The sequence below is a fragment of the Mus musculus genome, chromosome 17 (assembly GCF_000001635.26).
Source record: "Mus musculus strain C57BL/6J chromosome 17, GRCm38.p6 C57BL/6J".
Lineage (NCBI taxonomy): Eukaryota > Metazoa > Chordata > Mammalia > Rodentia > Muridae > Mus > Mus musculus.
In genome coordinates, this window is record NC_000083.6 from 3337540 (window position 1) to 3351689 (window position 14150).

The 14150-nt window shown below is 44.1% G+C and overlaps 1 protein-coding gene and 1 pseudogene across 4 annotated transcripts in view; one reads left to right on the plus strand and one right to left on the minus strand.

Annotated features, from left to right (window-relative positions):
• The window catches only part of Tiam2 (T cell lymphoma invasion and metastasis 2), a 193085-nt gene that overhangs the window by 11227 nt on the left and 167708 nt on the right, over positions 1-14150 (plus strand). The gene's annotated exons all lie outside the window — the stretch shown is intronic.
• Positions 9173-9527, minus strand: Gm49221 (annotated as a pseudogene).

A 14150-nucleotide genomic window follows, 5' to 3' on the forward strand; every position in this document is an offset into this window, starting at 1 on the left:
AGGGGGTGTTTAATAAGAACCGTGAAGTGTTTGAGCAGAGACCATGATTTCAAAGAGGTGCTCTTCTCCTCCAGGCCATGTTCCTGTCAATATTGTGTTTCTAGTCCTGGTTCTCTCTGTACCTCCCCCATAGTGTGGAGCCCCTCCTCTCAAGGCCACTTGTGGGGAGGGATGGTACTAGGATAGAGACTGCTGTATTGCACACGATAGGCAAACACACCGGCTGAGCTACACCGGCTGTCCCCTTTACAGCCTTTTATTTTGAGAGAGAACTTATTAGCCACTCTCAAACTCTCTGTAGCTCAAGCTGGCCTTGAACTTATGATCTTTTTGCCTTAGCCTGCCAAGCATCTCAAATTATGATTCTGTGCAGCTAGGCCAGGCTGGTTTTGATTATTATTTATTACTTTTTTTGTTTTCTGGTTTTGTTTTGTTTTTGAGACAGGGTGTCATTCCTCGAGATGCTTGGCTTTGACCTGTCCCTTAGCCCCTGGGGTGTCATTGAATTTATGGCCTTCCTCAGTCTCTGTATTCAGGGAGGGCAGGTGTGACCATGACATCTGGCTCCATGGCTGCATTTTTTTTTCCTGTCTTTAGTGTGGGGGTTAACTAAGCCAAAGGATGTTCACAAAGCAGGAAGGGAAGACGAATCTTATTGTATTTTGATTCTCCCCCCCCCCTTCTATTGAGCTTCTGGTTGAAAGCAGTCTTAGGAAAAACATTCTACTTTTGAACTGGATGGGCTGAGCTTTTAAAAAGCCATAAACCACTGACCAGACTGAGTTAATTCATGACTCTGTTATATGTAAAAAGTTAGCTTTACAGAATTACCCCAGCACAGTTTCTCTGGTGCTACTATAAATTCTTCTCACACACACTACCTTCCCCCCATCTTTAAAGTCTCCTGTTGTAACATTTGGATGCCCTAATGTATGCAATCACAAACTACAGGGACAGTGTGAATTTGAATTCATTTTGGAGGGCGCCGGGGAGAGAGGATCAGGTTTCTCACCCAGCAAAGTTTGGTCTTCTGTGACTTTTCTTCCCCGCTTCCCACATGTCTCCCTGGAGTGGATGACAGAACTCTGAGTCTGAAGTATTTGCTGGTGGCTCCTTGTTCCTGCGTGATGGCTGGATTTTCAGTCTACAGTTGTTTGAGGTCATCTCTGCTCTTGGAAATGCCACAGGTGATCCAGAAACCTTTTTTGAGCCTTGTTGGTGTTTAGGGAGTTTTACATTTCAGAGCATTTGGAGCTGGGGTTTGAGGGTCCGTGACGATTCACCTGTGTGTGTCAGCCGTATCATGAGGCATGTTCGCATGCCTTTTCAAATGAGTGTTCTCCTATGCCAGGGAGCATGGACATCGTATATGCACATATTGCAGCACAGATCTGGGCCGGAGTCCCAGGATGTCCGCCTCATTCCTCCCAGCTTGTTCTCTGGAGGGGGGAGGTCTTAGAGCACATGTGTGCTTTACACAGGCCATATGGGATCGGCAGCACTGTGCAGCTCTGACAGCTGCTTAAATTATCTGTGACACCGCATCCCACCATTAGCCAGGGAGATGGATGATTGATAGTTTCCATCAGAGGAGGTGGGGCTCTGAGTGCTGGAGGAGCCCTCCCAGGCTTTCCACCCTGTTCACTAAGTGCAGTTGGAAGCAGGAACATTGGGCTAGACAGCATGTAAGGTATGGCCACAGAGTCGCACACACCTTCATATCTGTCTTCCAACCCATCCTGAAGCGTGACATGTCACTGAATTGAAGAATTTCACAGCAAGAACATTAGGACAAAGACTGAGAAGGAGTGCACATTTCCCCATAAGCTGATATCCACAAAGTCTGTTTTTACACCTTTCTTACTAATCATATGCATGTCCCATTCTTATGAAATCTTTGCCTTTCAAATATATTTTTTGTCCCTCTCTTTTCTACGTACTGATTTTCTAAGCCAGAGTTTGTCCTCTCTGAGGTGTGCTGATCTGGTCTTGTGCTTAATGTCTTCCCTCAGTAAGCAGGTTAGAGTTTCTCTCAGAGACACACAATATGCAGACTAAGTAGTTATCTTCTTCATTGTTCCTTTTTTAAGATTACTAGAGAGGGAGTCTTCTAGTTTCTGTGTTGTCTTGCTTGCTCCCACACTGCAGATAGAACCCAGGGTCATATACATGCTAGGCAAACGCTCTGTCATGGAGCTCAGCCCTACCCCGACTCCTGGAAGTTTTATTTAGTTTACACTGTGATTTATATCTCATTATCATGTGTATTATAAAACAATAAGAAAATGCTATATTGCATTGCTGGGTTTCAATGCCAGCTGTTTGTATGTGATTATGAGACTCATCATGAGACATGAGAATGGATGAGACATGATTGTTGGTCCGTGTATAGGATGCTCTTGTTCATGGTGGGAGATACTCCTGTTCTTTTGCCTCTGGTGATAGGTCATTCCCTGAATGTGTACCAGTATACCCTATTGTAGGTTCTTGGTATTCTATATTATATAATATCTTCTGTAAATGTCTTGGGTTTTTTGGTAATGGAAAGAAAGGCATTTCCTTAGCTGAAGAGGTCCAGAGCTACAGAGATGATTCCAGTTAAGTGTCTGTTTGTTGTGTCTGCTCCTTCTCTATGACTCCTCCCATGAGCAAACCATCTGCCCTGCTCAAGCCAAATGGGGTGTTCTGTTGCCTTTGGAGTACTAGAGAGTTCTGAATCAAGAAGCCAGAGGTGTAGACCAGAATGGAGCTTAGAAGTATGGTTTAGGGAACTTGGATGGATGGCGGCCACACAAACATGAAGACCTGAGATTGGATTATCAGTACCCAAATAAAAGGTCAGGCATGTGCATCTGTAACCAGAGTCTGTGGAGACAGACGGGCAGGTTCCTGGAGCTCACTGACCAACCAGCCGAGTTGAATTGATGAGCAGCAACTCAATAAGAGACCCTGTCTCAGCACAGTAGGTCGAGGGCAAAGCCTATGGGATGGCTGACAAAGTAAAGGCCCCTCCATCAAATTAAATGGCCTGAGTTTGATCTCTGGAACCCACATGAAGTTTGATCTCTGGAAGGACCAACTCCTATAACTTGTCTTCTAACCTCCACGTGCATGTTGTGACACACGCATGACCCTCCGCCCCAAATGCATAAATGGAAACAAAAGAATAAGATGGGGAAGAAAGGGGTGGAGTGTGATAGAGGAAAACAAATACTTGACATTGAACTCTGACCTCCAAGTGAACATGCACACACATATGAACACACACACATGGAAGTGGGATTCCGATGTTTGGGTATAGCTTTCCTTGCCAGAGGGAAGCATTGGGGTTCCACTGCAGAGCTAAGTGTATATTGGAGCTTGAGAGACAAACTAGACTTTTGCTCAGGGCCCAGTTATCTGTGACAGGACTCTGCTGTGCGAATAAGGGAGCTGAGTACGAACCATTTGAACTGGCACTGGCTGGTTTGGAATTAGGAGCAGTAAATGCTGACACAGAAGATACTCACGGGTATCCTCGGTAATGTTGCTCCTTCTGTGCTTGAAGACTTGACGAAGGAAGCTGGAGAGATGGTTCTGTGGTTATGAGCATGGGCTGCTCTTGCCGAGGACCAGATCTCAGGCTCCAGTACCTATATTAGGTGGCTCACAACCACCTGAACTCCAGCTCCACGGGATATAATGCGTCCTTTTGGACTCCACAGATACCTGCTTTGACATGTGCACATGCCTACCCCCCCCTCATGAATATTATAGGAGATTGATACAGAAATAGAACCAGTTGATGCTCAACTGGGATGAGGGACAGAGAATGTAGGTGGAAAGATCTGTACTAGACTAGCTCCCTCCCCCCACGCCCAGGGGAGCAGGGTGGGAGGAATAGGGGAACTTGCAGATTTTCCATGCATTGGACCACCAAGACTGACATAAAGTTTAAACTTTGCTAATGCCACTCCTGGCAACTTTGTTAATGCCACTCTTGGTGAGAAGAGATGTCCTCCAGCATTACTTCCAGCCATTTGAGAAAGACTTCTTGCTTGGTCTCTTAAAATTCCAAATGCACATGGCTTTTGATCTTTCTTCCCTTTACAATCTATCCCATAGAAAATTTAAAAGCAGCTGTGTGCACCATGCTTGTAGAAGAATATTTACTGCAGTGTCACTTGTCACGAGAAAGAATTGGATATTAAGTAGATGCTTTCAACACAGGGACAGTTGGATACACAATAGCACATCTGTATCTTGGATTTTGGCAGTACCTGAGCTGGTAGGATTCTGTGAGAAAAGAATGAAGAGATATGTAAAATAGGATTTCAGTTTTGTACATGCAAAAGGACAAAAAGTTTCTTGTATGTTGCTCAGAAGGATGGAGATAGGAAGGCTAGGAAGACATGGACATGTGGCAAATGGACAAATGGACAGATGGCTATTTCTGAGCTATCTCAAGGAGTAAAACTGTGAGACGACTGTGCGTATAAGTTGGTGCACACAAATAATGTGAAGGACATGTGCCAGGTTATGTGTGGGTGCCTCAGGTGAAGAGATGAGGATGACTTTTCTTTATCATCTGTCTGTCTATTTTTCTTATCTATCTTTGTTTTTTTTGGGGGGGGGCAAGTTTTTTCTCTGTAGACCTGACTGTCCTGGAACTCACAGAGCTCTGCCTGCTTTCCCCTCCCAAGTGCTGGGATTGAAGTGTGCGCCAGTGGCAAGGATCTGGCTTTTATTATCAACTGCTGGTTGCAAACACCTAAAGCAAAGCTGTTCGTCTTAGGGTTTAGGAATCATTGAAGAAGTTTCAGGGAGCAGTTGAGGATGGGAGCCCCTGTTTCTCAGGTACAAACAGCGGAGAAGTAAACATGGTAAGGCTACATGATTGCTGTTGTGACAGGGTAGTGATGACCGTGAGTGTGCACGCTCTAGATCTAACTTTTAGTTCAGTATTTGCCAGGAAGTGCAACTGGGTAATCATATAGTAATTTCATTTTAGATTCTTTTTGGGAAACTGTATTTTTTTTTCTTACTATATATCATTTACTTTCTCATCAAGAGTACGTAAGGGCCCTAATTTTAACCATGTTTTATAGATCTGTCTTTTTATCCCCCAAATTTACTTTAGGGTAGAATTTTAAAAACTGCCTTGTGTGATGGTGTAGAATCAATACATGTGTGTTACAGCTGGAGCCATATGCTTTACTTACATGTGACCCAGCGTGGACACTATTTCAACCTAAGTAGAGCCCTTGTTCAGTCCCTATTAAAATTTATTGTAATACCTTCACTAAAGTGATTTTACAACCCACCAATTGGTTATAGATCACCATGTGAAATGGTCAATAATAATCTCCAAGATTCAACCAAAGTTTAACCATTGCTAGCTGACTAACACATCCTTCTCCCATTTACTGGGGTGAGTGATGGTAGGAGGTACCCCTTCCGAGGGCTATTATTGGTCATTCACATAATGCGTCCTCCCCCCCATTTTAAATATGAACACTTATCCTACCTTCTATCCAACAGCCATCCCTTCCTGATCACAATGAACTTCACAAACTAAGGTCTTCCCAGAGTTACAAGATGTACTCAATTTCAGGGAAAAGCTACAGTGAGTTTAGAATTTACCAAGTTCTAAACCCAGCTTCCCTTTATCGTTTCCATGTTTAGCTTTCTAATTTCTTTTCAACGCAAACCTGCAAGGGCTTAGCAGTCATCCGCTCAAGGGCCTCAACAGCCTCATTGAAGTAGATAAGGACAAATAGTTTGTGTACACTAATTGGCACAACCTCATGCTTCATTGCATAGCTTGTGATGTCAAGGATAGGACACAAGTTCAGCTTGCTCTACTCCCACTGTACACAACGGATGCTGCTCTTGTCTTTCTTCTGACTCAGTGTGCCTCATCCACTCCCTCCAGTCCCCTGTAGCCTAAGGACCTGATAAGATGGCTGGGCTCGAGACTCACAGGCAACTTGTCCCTGCAGCCTCCTTGAATCACTCCACAGGAGAATGGACCATCACACCTGGGGACTTTCTCTCTCTCCACCCCCTCCCCCCACCCCACTCCCATTGTATTACCAGGCCAAAGGAGCTTGCAAAAATGTCATCACCCAGCTCTTAACATTTGGTAATTTTTCAAAGAATGATTTGATAAGAAAACAGAGATTTGAGAGCAACTCAGAAGGCACCACCATTCTGAGTGCCCCCTGCCCCTCCAGCCTCTGTGAAAGGCTATTTCCAGGCAGTTACCCAGTGTCAGGCATGGTGTGTGTCCAGGTGCCTGCTCGGTTGTGTGTGTATTAGATGCAGGGTCTTGTTATATAGCCCTGGCTGACCTTGAACTAGCAACCTGACCTCTAGGCTCAGCCTCCCCAAGGCTGCAATTACAGGCATGTAGGCCCAAGCCAGACTTACTGATTTATTGTCCATTTCTAGAAGAGATCATTTGCATTTCTAACATATTTTAATGCCAAGGTGAGATTAATAAGCAGGATGTGTATGTGTGTGTGATGATAGATTGATAGAGACAGTGTGTATGTGTGTGTGTGTGTGTGTGTGTGTGTGTGTGTGTGAGAGAGAGAGAGAGAGAGAGAGAGAGAGAACACAAGAGCACACATTGCACAGCTTTGATTGTGGGGCATATGTCTATGGCTGCTTGCAGATACATATAGTTACTGAGAAGTTCTGAGTTTCTGAAAGCAGTGGCTGGTCATTACTTCTACAAGCGATTTGTTTAGCAAATATGAGACCCAGGGATGTTTCCTCACAAAGCATTACAAGGCTATCCATGAGACCTGCTGCAGGTTCTGTCACTGTGGATTTCTTTTTTGTAATATCCATCTTGGATTTTTTTTTTCTTTCTAGCATTTGTTCTGAGGAAGTGTTTTATTGTCCCGTGTTGCTTTCAAATTAGAACATCAAGAAACGAGGAACCCATTTTTTGTTCTATCATCATCATCATCGTTAATTATTGGCCAAGTTCCAAATCTGTAACATTTGTTCTTTGTCTAAGGAGTCTGACTGTGACTGCATTTACTGGCTACTTTGGGCAAGCAGCTTTGGAGGAGAATATGAGCCTGGTTGGACACGCTGCTCTGGGAAGCCAGGAAGCACTCTGCTCCCTTTAAGCCAGGCGGTAGCTTGAAGTTAAATCTAGAGGGGCATAGCCCTGATATTCATGGATGTGTTTTTGTGATCTGGACAGTAGGGGTCCTTAGTAAGCATTACAGTTTATTGACAGAATTTGTCTCTCCACATTCAACTCTGCTCTTACTTCTGTTTTAGCTTGCATACTCTCTGAGCTGGATCTAGTGTTGGTGTGGATGGTCTGGGGTTTGTGAGCATCTCTGCTGTTTCTGCAGCCCTGAGCTGCTGACCGGTGATGCTTTGGCCTGGAACCAGCTGGAAGTGAGCAGTTTTAAGTGGCTAAGCAGAGACAGAGACTTATTTGAAGTGGAATAGAGACAGATCTCATCCATCGTCCTTTGTGGGCCTTCTGCAGCGAGCCTTACTTCTGTGTTCACTTAGCAGTGGTGACATGTAGCCAGCCTTCTTTGTTGGAAGCCCTTTGCAGACTGCAACGACACTGTTTTTTGTTCCTCATGCTTGGAAGTCTTCCTTCTACCTTCAATCACCCCTCTCTGTGGTCCATTCACTGAACTGCTGATTGTCGCTTTATACATTGAATAAATTCTAGGGTCCTGGTCTGTGTAATGAAGGCATCGGAGATAACGATTCCTGAATCCTATGGCGTCTTTTAGGCTTTGTTTCAAGCCTGAGGATGTAGGGACTATATCAGGCGCATCATCAGCATCAGGTTCAGCACTCTGCATCCCACTCCCCCGGCACCAAAGCAAACAACAAAAATATACACCGTACACGCAGTTCTTAGCAGCCGATTCCCTCCCAGGCATCAGAGCAGGGTACAGGCTCCAGGGTGAAGACTCCCACAGTGGATGTGAGTTTTCATTTAGTCTGTGCCCAGAGGTTTGGTCCTCTGTATCGTGCTGCTCTCTACAGATTTATGATCCCAGAAAAAAGGTGCCTCTGATTAAAACTGGCAGATTGAAGTGCAATTGAATTTGGTATCCATCTGCCTTATGAGCCTAGACTGGAAAAAGATTAGCTTCTCCGCCCACCAACCTCTGTGGGAGGGGTTGTTTAATTGCTAACACCTGAATGAGAGCGCCTACGGTAACATGGCCCACGCTTTAAAATCCTCTTGCAGTTTTTGCTGGAAATGATGGTATATACCTCTAATCCCAGTACTGGGGAAGCAGAGAGAGGCAGATGGATATCTGCGAGTTGAATTCCAACCTGGTCTACATAGTTCCAAGACAGCCTAGGCTCTATAGATAAAGTCTTAAAAGAAAAAAAAAATTCTTGGACAACAGATTTTGTGGGAGAAATAGTGTATTTCTTATTTTTTATTTTTTTTATTTTTTGGTCCCTAGAGGATCAGAGCTGTGTTTGAGGATTGTATTTTTGTGGGAGATTGATAAACTATTTCTGCTTACACTAATATTTACTACATAGGAAAATAAAAATCTTTTTTTTTTCTTAAGTAAAAGCAGTAAAGTTTAATTAGTTAAAAACAAGTTGTGGGTGGGAGGGGCTTAGGGTCAGCATCACTTCTGGGAGCCAAGGAACTGAGCACTCAGGAGAAGTACACCAGATGCTCCCACTGTGCCTCCAAGCTACTGAGCACAGAGTGTGTCCTCTACCCAGCACCAGGTAAACTTCTTGTCAGTGTTAGCTCAGAGGCCCACAGGGCACAGAGTCCCTATCTGTACCTCCTCCTGAGGCATCTGGAGACCTCCTCAGGTAAACAGGGACAAATCTCCTGCCACAGGCAGCACTAGAAGCCCCAGGTGGAGTCTGAAGGGAGGAGGCATCTTAAGAAGAGCCATCTATAAGGTCAGGACCTGAGGCACAAAGTGAGCAAGAGAAGACGCATTTTGTCCCCAGCTAGGGAGAAGGGTCAGGACACAGATAGACCAAGCTCACAGAAAGCAGATTATCTAAAGAGCAGGTCTGATTAGGGTAGGAGGTGCTGCAGAACTAGAAACTTGAGGCACAAGCAGAGGGGTAGGAGCAAAGTCTGCCCTGAGGGCACAGGGGCAGGAGCCAGCCGGGCTATCAAGACCTCCCAGCAGCTTCCATCAGTCACCCTCCCTCACATCAGCATTAGGATCAGTTGCTCTGTGTCACCAACCTGGGACTGTGCCACTAATCTCCAGAGCATGGCATCTGTTCTCCAGTGTGTGTTCATGGAGTCTAATCTCCACATCTTGGGTAGACAGTTCAAGTTCACGGGAGGGAAGGAGGTAGGGTCCTAGACAGTATCTGGTCACCTGCCACAAGTGGACAGTTATACAGACTCCAAGCCTGTCCCAAAATGGCGGATGAGGACAAGCTTCCAGTTTTGCAACCATCCACGGTTTATGATGCTCGTCTTCATAGATGCCCTGTCTTGTGAAGACCAGGATGTGTGGGAGTGACCGCTGGGGAAGAGTAACTGCATAAGCCATAGTAGTCGAAAATACAAATCTGATTCCTCAATTGCAGTTATATTTAGTTTTTGAGGGGTTGGCACTGGTGAACTGGAGATTATTATAGTCTGAAATCTATATATAGGGACATTCAAATTAAATGTGGTATGAGTCCACATCGTAAAAAAAAAAAAAAAAATGAAAGCAATTACTATGTTGGAAGCCAAGCTATAAAAAGCAAATGAAATCATAGGAGAGAAAAGTCAGAATTTTCTTTTGCTGAGCAAATGTGCCTGAGCCTTGTTTCCCCTCTGTGACCTGCAGTGGTCCTAAAGTTGGATTTTATACATATTTGAAGATGGCAGAGCGCTGCACATTGTCCCTTTAGCTGTGGCTGTGCATGCTATACATTAGACCTGCTAAGTCTGTGGGCTTGCACTTTGTCATATGCCGTTTTGGTTCTGGAGTATGTCATGGAAACTTTTAAACTAAAATTAAACTCCTTTTAATTTTAAAAGGAGGTGGGTGATTTTTTTTTTTTTTTTGAGAGAAAGTACTGCTAAGTCCTTGAAGCTGGCCTCAAACTGGCCCCAAGCCTCCTGAATACTAGGATTATAGGTGTAAGCCATCATGCCTAGTGAAAATTATTTTTATGTAAGGTGTGCTTATGAATGTTATGATATTTTCTGTTTTTCCTCTTTGTCTGTGCACACACACACACACACACACACACACACATGTGAGCATCTGTCATTCCTCTAACACTCCATCCTTAACATCATCAAAGGACCCAAAGGAAGAAAACCATTAGAACCTTCTGGAAAGTGGAAAGGCCTTTCCTCCGTTAAGTAGTGGATGCTAGCCTCCCTGACAAGTCTGTGATTGGGAATTGGGACAGCCTTGACAGGTCTGTTCTGTTCTTTGGCATCCAGCTCAATGATGCAATCTGCTTTGTAAGTAGCTAGTTCTCACCTTACAGCTCTCCAGAGATGCAGTCACCCTTGTAAGTAACTAGTTCTTACTCAAGAGTACCTTGCAGCTCTCCAGAGCTCTGAGAGTGACCAGGCTGAGTGTCCACACTGAAAGCAGCCTATAGCCAGGCAATTTTTTTTTTAAATTTTTTTTCGCTTAAATGCACACCAGCCTTGACTAGAGCCTGGATAATGGAACTTTAAAAATTCTTTTATTTATCAGTGCGTGTGTGTGTGTGTGTGTGTGTGTGTGTGTTTATGCAGGAATGTGGTGGGTGTGCACATGCCATGATGCATCTGTAGAGGTTAGAGGACAAACCTTGAGAGTTGCTTCTCTTCTCCTACCTTGTTGAGGCAGAGTCTCTCTTCTTTCTGCTACACTGAGTATCATAGGCAAGCTGGCCTTCAAGCTTCCAGAAGACTATCTTGTCTTAATTTCCCATCCCCCTACGCATCCTGGGTTTACCTATATGTACAGTGCATCTTTTATGACTTTTACATGGTCCTGGGATTTAACTCAGATTGTCATGCAAATCCTTTACTGTCTTATGGCCCTTGCTCTTTTGGGACAGGGCTTCAGTCTATATCTCAGGCCTGGAACCACTATGTTCTCTAGACCCCAGGCTGGTCTGACCTCAAGATAATTGGTCCAACTTTCCAAATGCTGGGATAATAGTCCCAAGCTCCACACCTGGCTTTCACACTTCTGCTAAGACTTGGGCAGGCTGTCTGTCCATATGTCCTCTTAGGGAAACAGAGTTTCAACTTGGAAAAATTGTATGTGATTGCCTAGTAAGAAAATGCTGTTGGTATCATTTCTGATTGTGTCCCCAAGTTCTTCCCACATGGAGTCTCCCTAGGGGGTGTCTTTCCTCTGGCATCTTTTCATTTTTTTGTAAGTGTCTTAAGGTTTTCATTGTTTATTGTTTCACTTCCTTGGTTAGGTTTATTCCAAGATATATATATATGTGTATGTGTGTGTGTGTATAATGAATATATATATATATTCATTATATATATACATATACATTATATATATATATATATATATATATATATATATATATATATAATGAATGGTATTGTTTCCTGTTTCCTTCTCAGTGTGTTTGCGTTTGTATATATGATGCATATATATATATATATATATATATATATATAATGAATGGTATTGTTTCCTTCTCAGTGTGTTTGCGTTTGTATATATGATGCTTATTTTCCATCCAGCTACTTTACTGAATGTATTTATTGTCTTTATCAGCTGAATGTATTTTTCTGGTGGAGTCTTGAGGGAATAAGAGAGTACAGAATGCTCAGCCCTAAAAGGGACATGTATACTATACCCCAACCCACCACACACATACACCGAAGCTCAGGAAGAAGAGGAGGAAAGGAGAGTATACAGGTGGTAGATAACTGCAAGCCACCTTCTTCTGGACGCATCAGGGCAGCTACACGTAGGAACTTGCAGCTATTGTGACAGTATGGATAAATTCTGTGCCTGCCCAAACCAGACGGAAATCCCAGCACGGAGAGGGGGGTTGGTACCCAATCCTACCCCTAGCAGTAGACCCATAAGCAACTGTTAGCTTCTGGGAATGAAGGGTCAGTTTTGTCTCTCAGTGTGGTTCCTGCTAAGTCAACCATGCTCCAGCAGAAGGCCATACACCCAAGAAAATTTGAAGCAGTGCAAGTTAATCTCTAAGGATGTCAAGAAAGAAAAAGGAAGGGGATGTGTGGATCTGTGAAAAGTTTGGTGTGTGGGGGAAGTAAGTATGAACAAAACACATTGTATGGAATTCCCAAAGAGCTAATAAAAATTATAATTAAAATCGGAATCCTAGGGACTAGGGGTGCTGCTCAGTAGTAGAGCCTTTGCCTAGTATCTTAGAACTCAGTCCTCACCACTGGAAGCAAAAATCAACCTTTGCAGTGAAAATTGAGTTTCTCAATTTTTTTCCCCTTATATTGACTGTCTCAATGCTACGCAAATATTCTCTGCAAAATTCTCTGGGGTTGATCATCACAGTTTGAAGGGAGCTGGCCACTACCCAATGCAGGGCAGGACATATTTCCGTTAATGAAGGAGCTGCATGCCGGCCGATAGAAGCTTTCAAGCAGAGACTGGCAGGCGTGGAAGGGTTGACTCACCGTGAGTCACTCCAGCAGCCTGTGTGGCCCATGGGTGAGCTAGCAGCGGCTGAAAGAGTAGAGGCGGGTCTTCTGCTGTCCCGTGAGAACGGGAAGAACTGGGAGATGAGTCTGTCCGGCCTGTGTGAGTAGGGACTCAGTCAGGCTCAGGGGTCTGCACAAGCTATTACAACCGTAATGTGCTCTGTATCACCGTCTCAGTCTCCATGTAAATCGTACCTGATATGCCTTTGTCCTTTTTCTCCCTCAAAATATCCTTTCTTGATGACCACCACCCCCGCCTAAGATAGGATCTCACTATGTAGCTTTTGCTGTCCTGGTACTCACTATGTAGACCAGGACATGTCTTCAAACTCAGAGATAGATCTGCCTGCCTTTGTCTCTGGAGTGCTGGGATTAAAGGCATGTGCTGCCACCGCCTGGCTCTGATGATTCTTAATGAGTTTTTTGGTTTTTTTTTTTCTGCATAAACTTCAGACTCAGCCATTTTGCTTAAGCGTGCACACATTCGCATGTCTGCACACAACAGACTGCTTGAGACTGCACTAAGCATGTGTCAGACTAAGGAGGATTTGCCCACTCCTGACTTACATCTTTTGAGGTACACAGTGTGTCAAGATTTTTGAAAAGCAATTTAATGAGTTTTTTTTAAAAAAAATTTTTTTTTAAAAATGTAGATATTAGCATTACTTCTGTCTTTGTGATGATGAAAAGGGCTTTTTAATTTTAGGTTTTTAATTAATTTTTGTTGTTGTTTTGTTTTGAGATGAGCTATGCTGGCACTCGTAGCCCAGCCTAGCCTCACACTTGTGGCAATCCTTCTGCCTCAGCCTTCCAATTGCTGAGATGACAGGTGTGCGCCAACATACTCATCTGGTAAAGGGCTTTCCCCCTTAACATATTTCTTGTTGATTATTGCTGATTTCTGGAAACCCACTCCCATTGCCTACGCATCGTGAGACACTTACTGAACTTCCTTAATCTAGTAGGAAGTTGTGTGACAGTCTTTGTTTTTTCTCAACATATGTGATATCAATCTGTCAAAACACTGATTCTTGCTTCTTGCCTTGTATTTCTTCCTGCCTTTGGATTCATGAGTGATCTGCTATGCCCTCCCCGATTTTCTGTGCACAGGAACCAGATGTAACATGCACATTTACGACTGACTGAGGACGTCATAGTTATCGCCAGCAAAGCACAAGGGCTTGAGATGACTTGTATGTTATGAGGGCTTTCTATGTTTGAGAGCTGTGGGCGGTGACATGCAGATCTAGTCCTGCTTCATGGAAGGCTGAGGCAGGAGGATCAGCTGAGCCCAGAAATTTGGGAAAGGCAACCTTATCTCTTAGGGGGACTGAGTGGGGGCGGGGAAATATGAAGGGCTGTGAAAGAAGAGTGAGAGATTGTATCTGCCTTAGCCTGGGAGTGAGGGTAAGCAATGGAGGGAGAGCCGGGAGTGGGAGCAGGAGGGAGAAGTAGATTACTTTGGACGAACATCAAAGCCTTGATTCTATTAATATTTGTTAACACCTTACCCCCC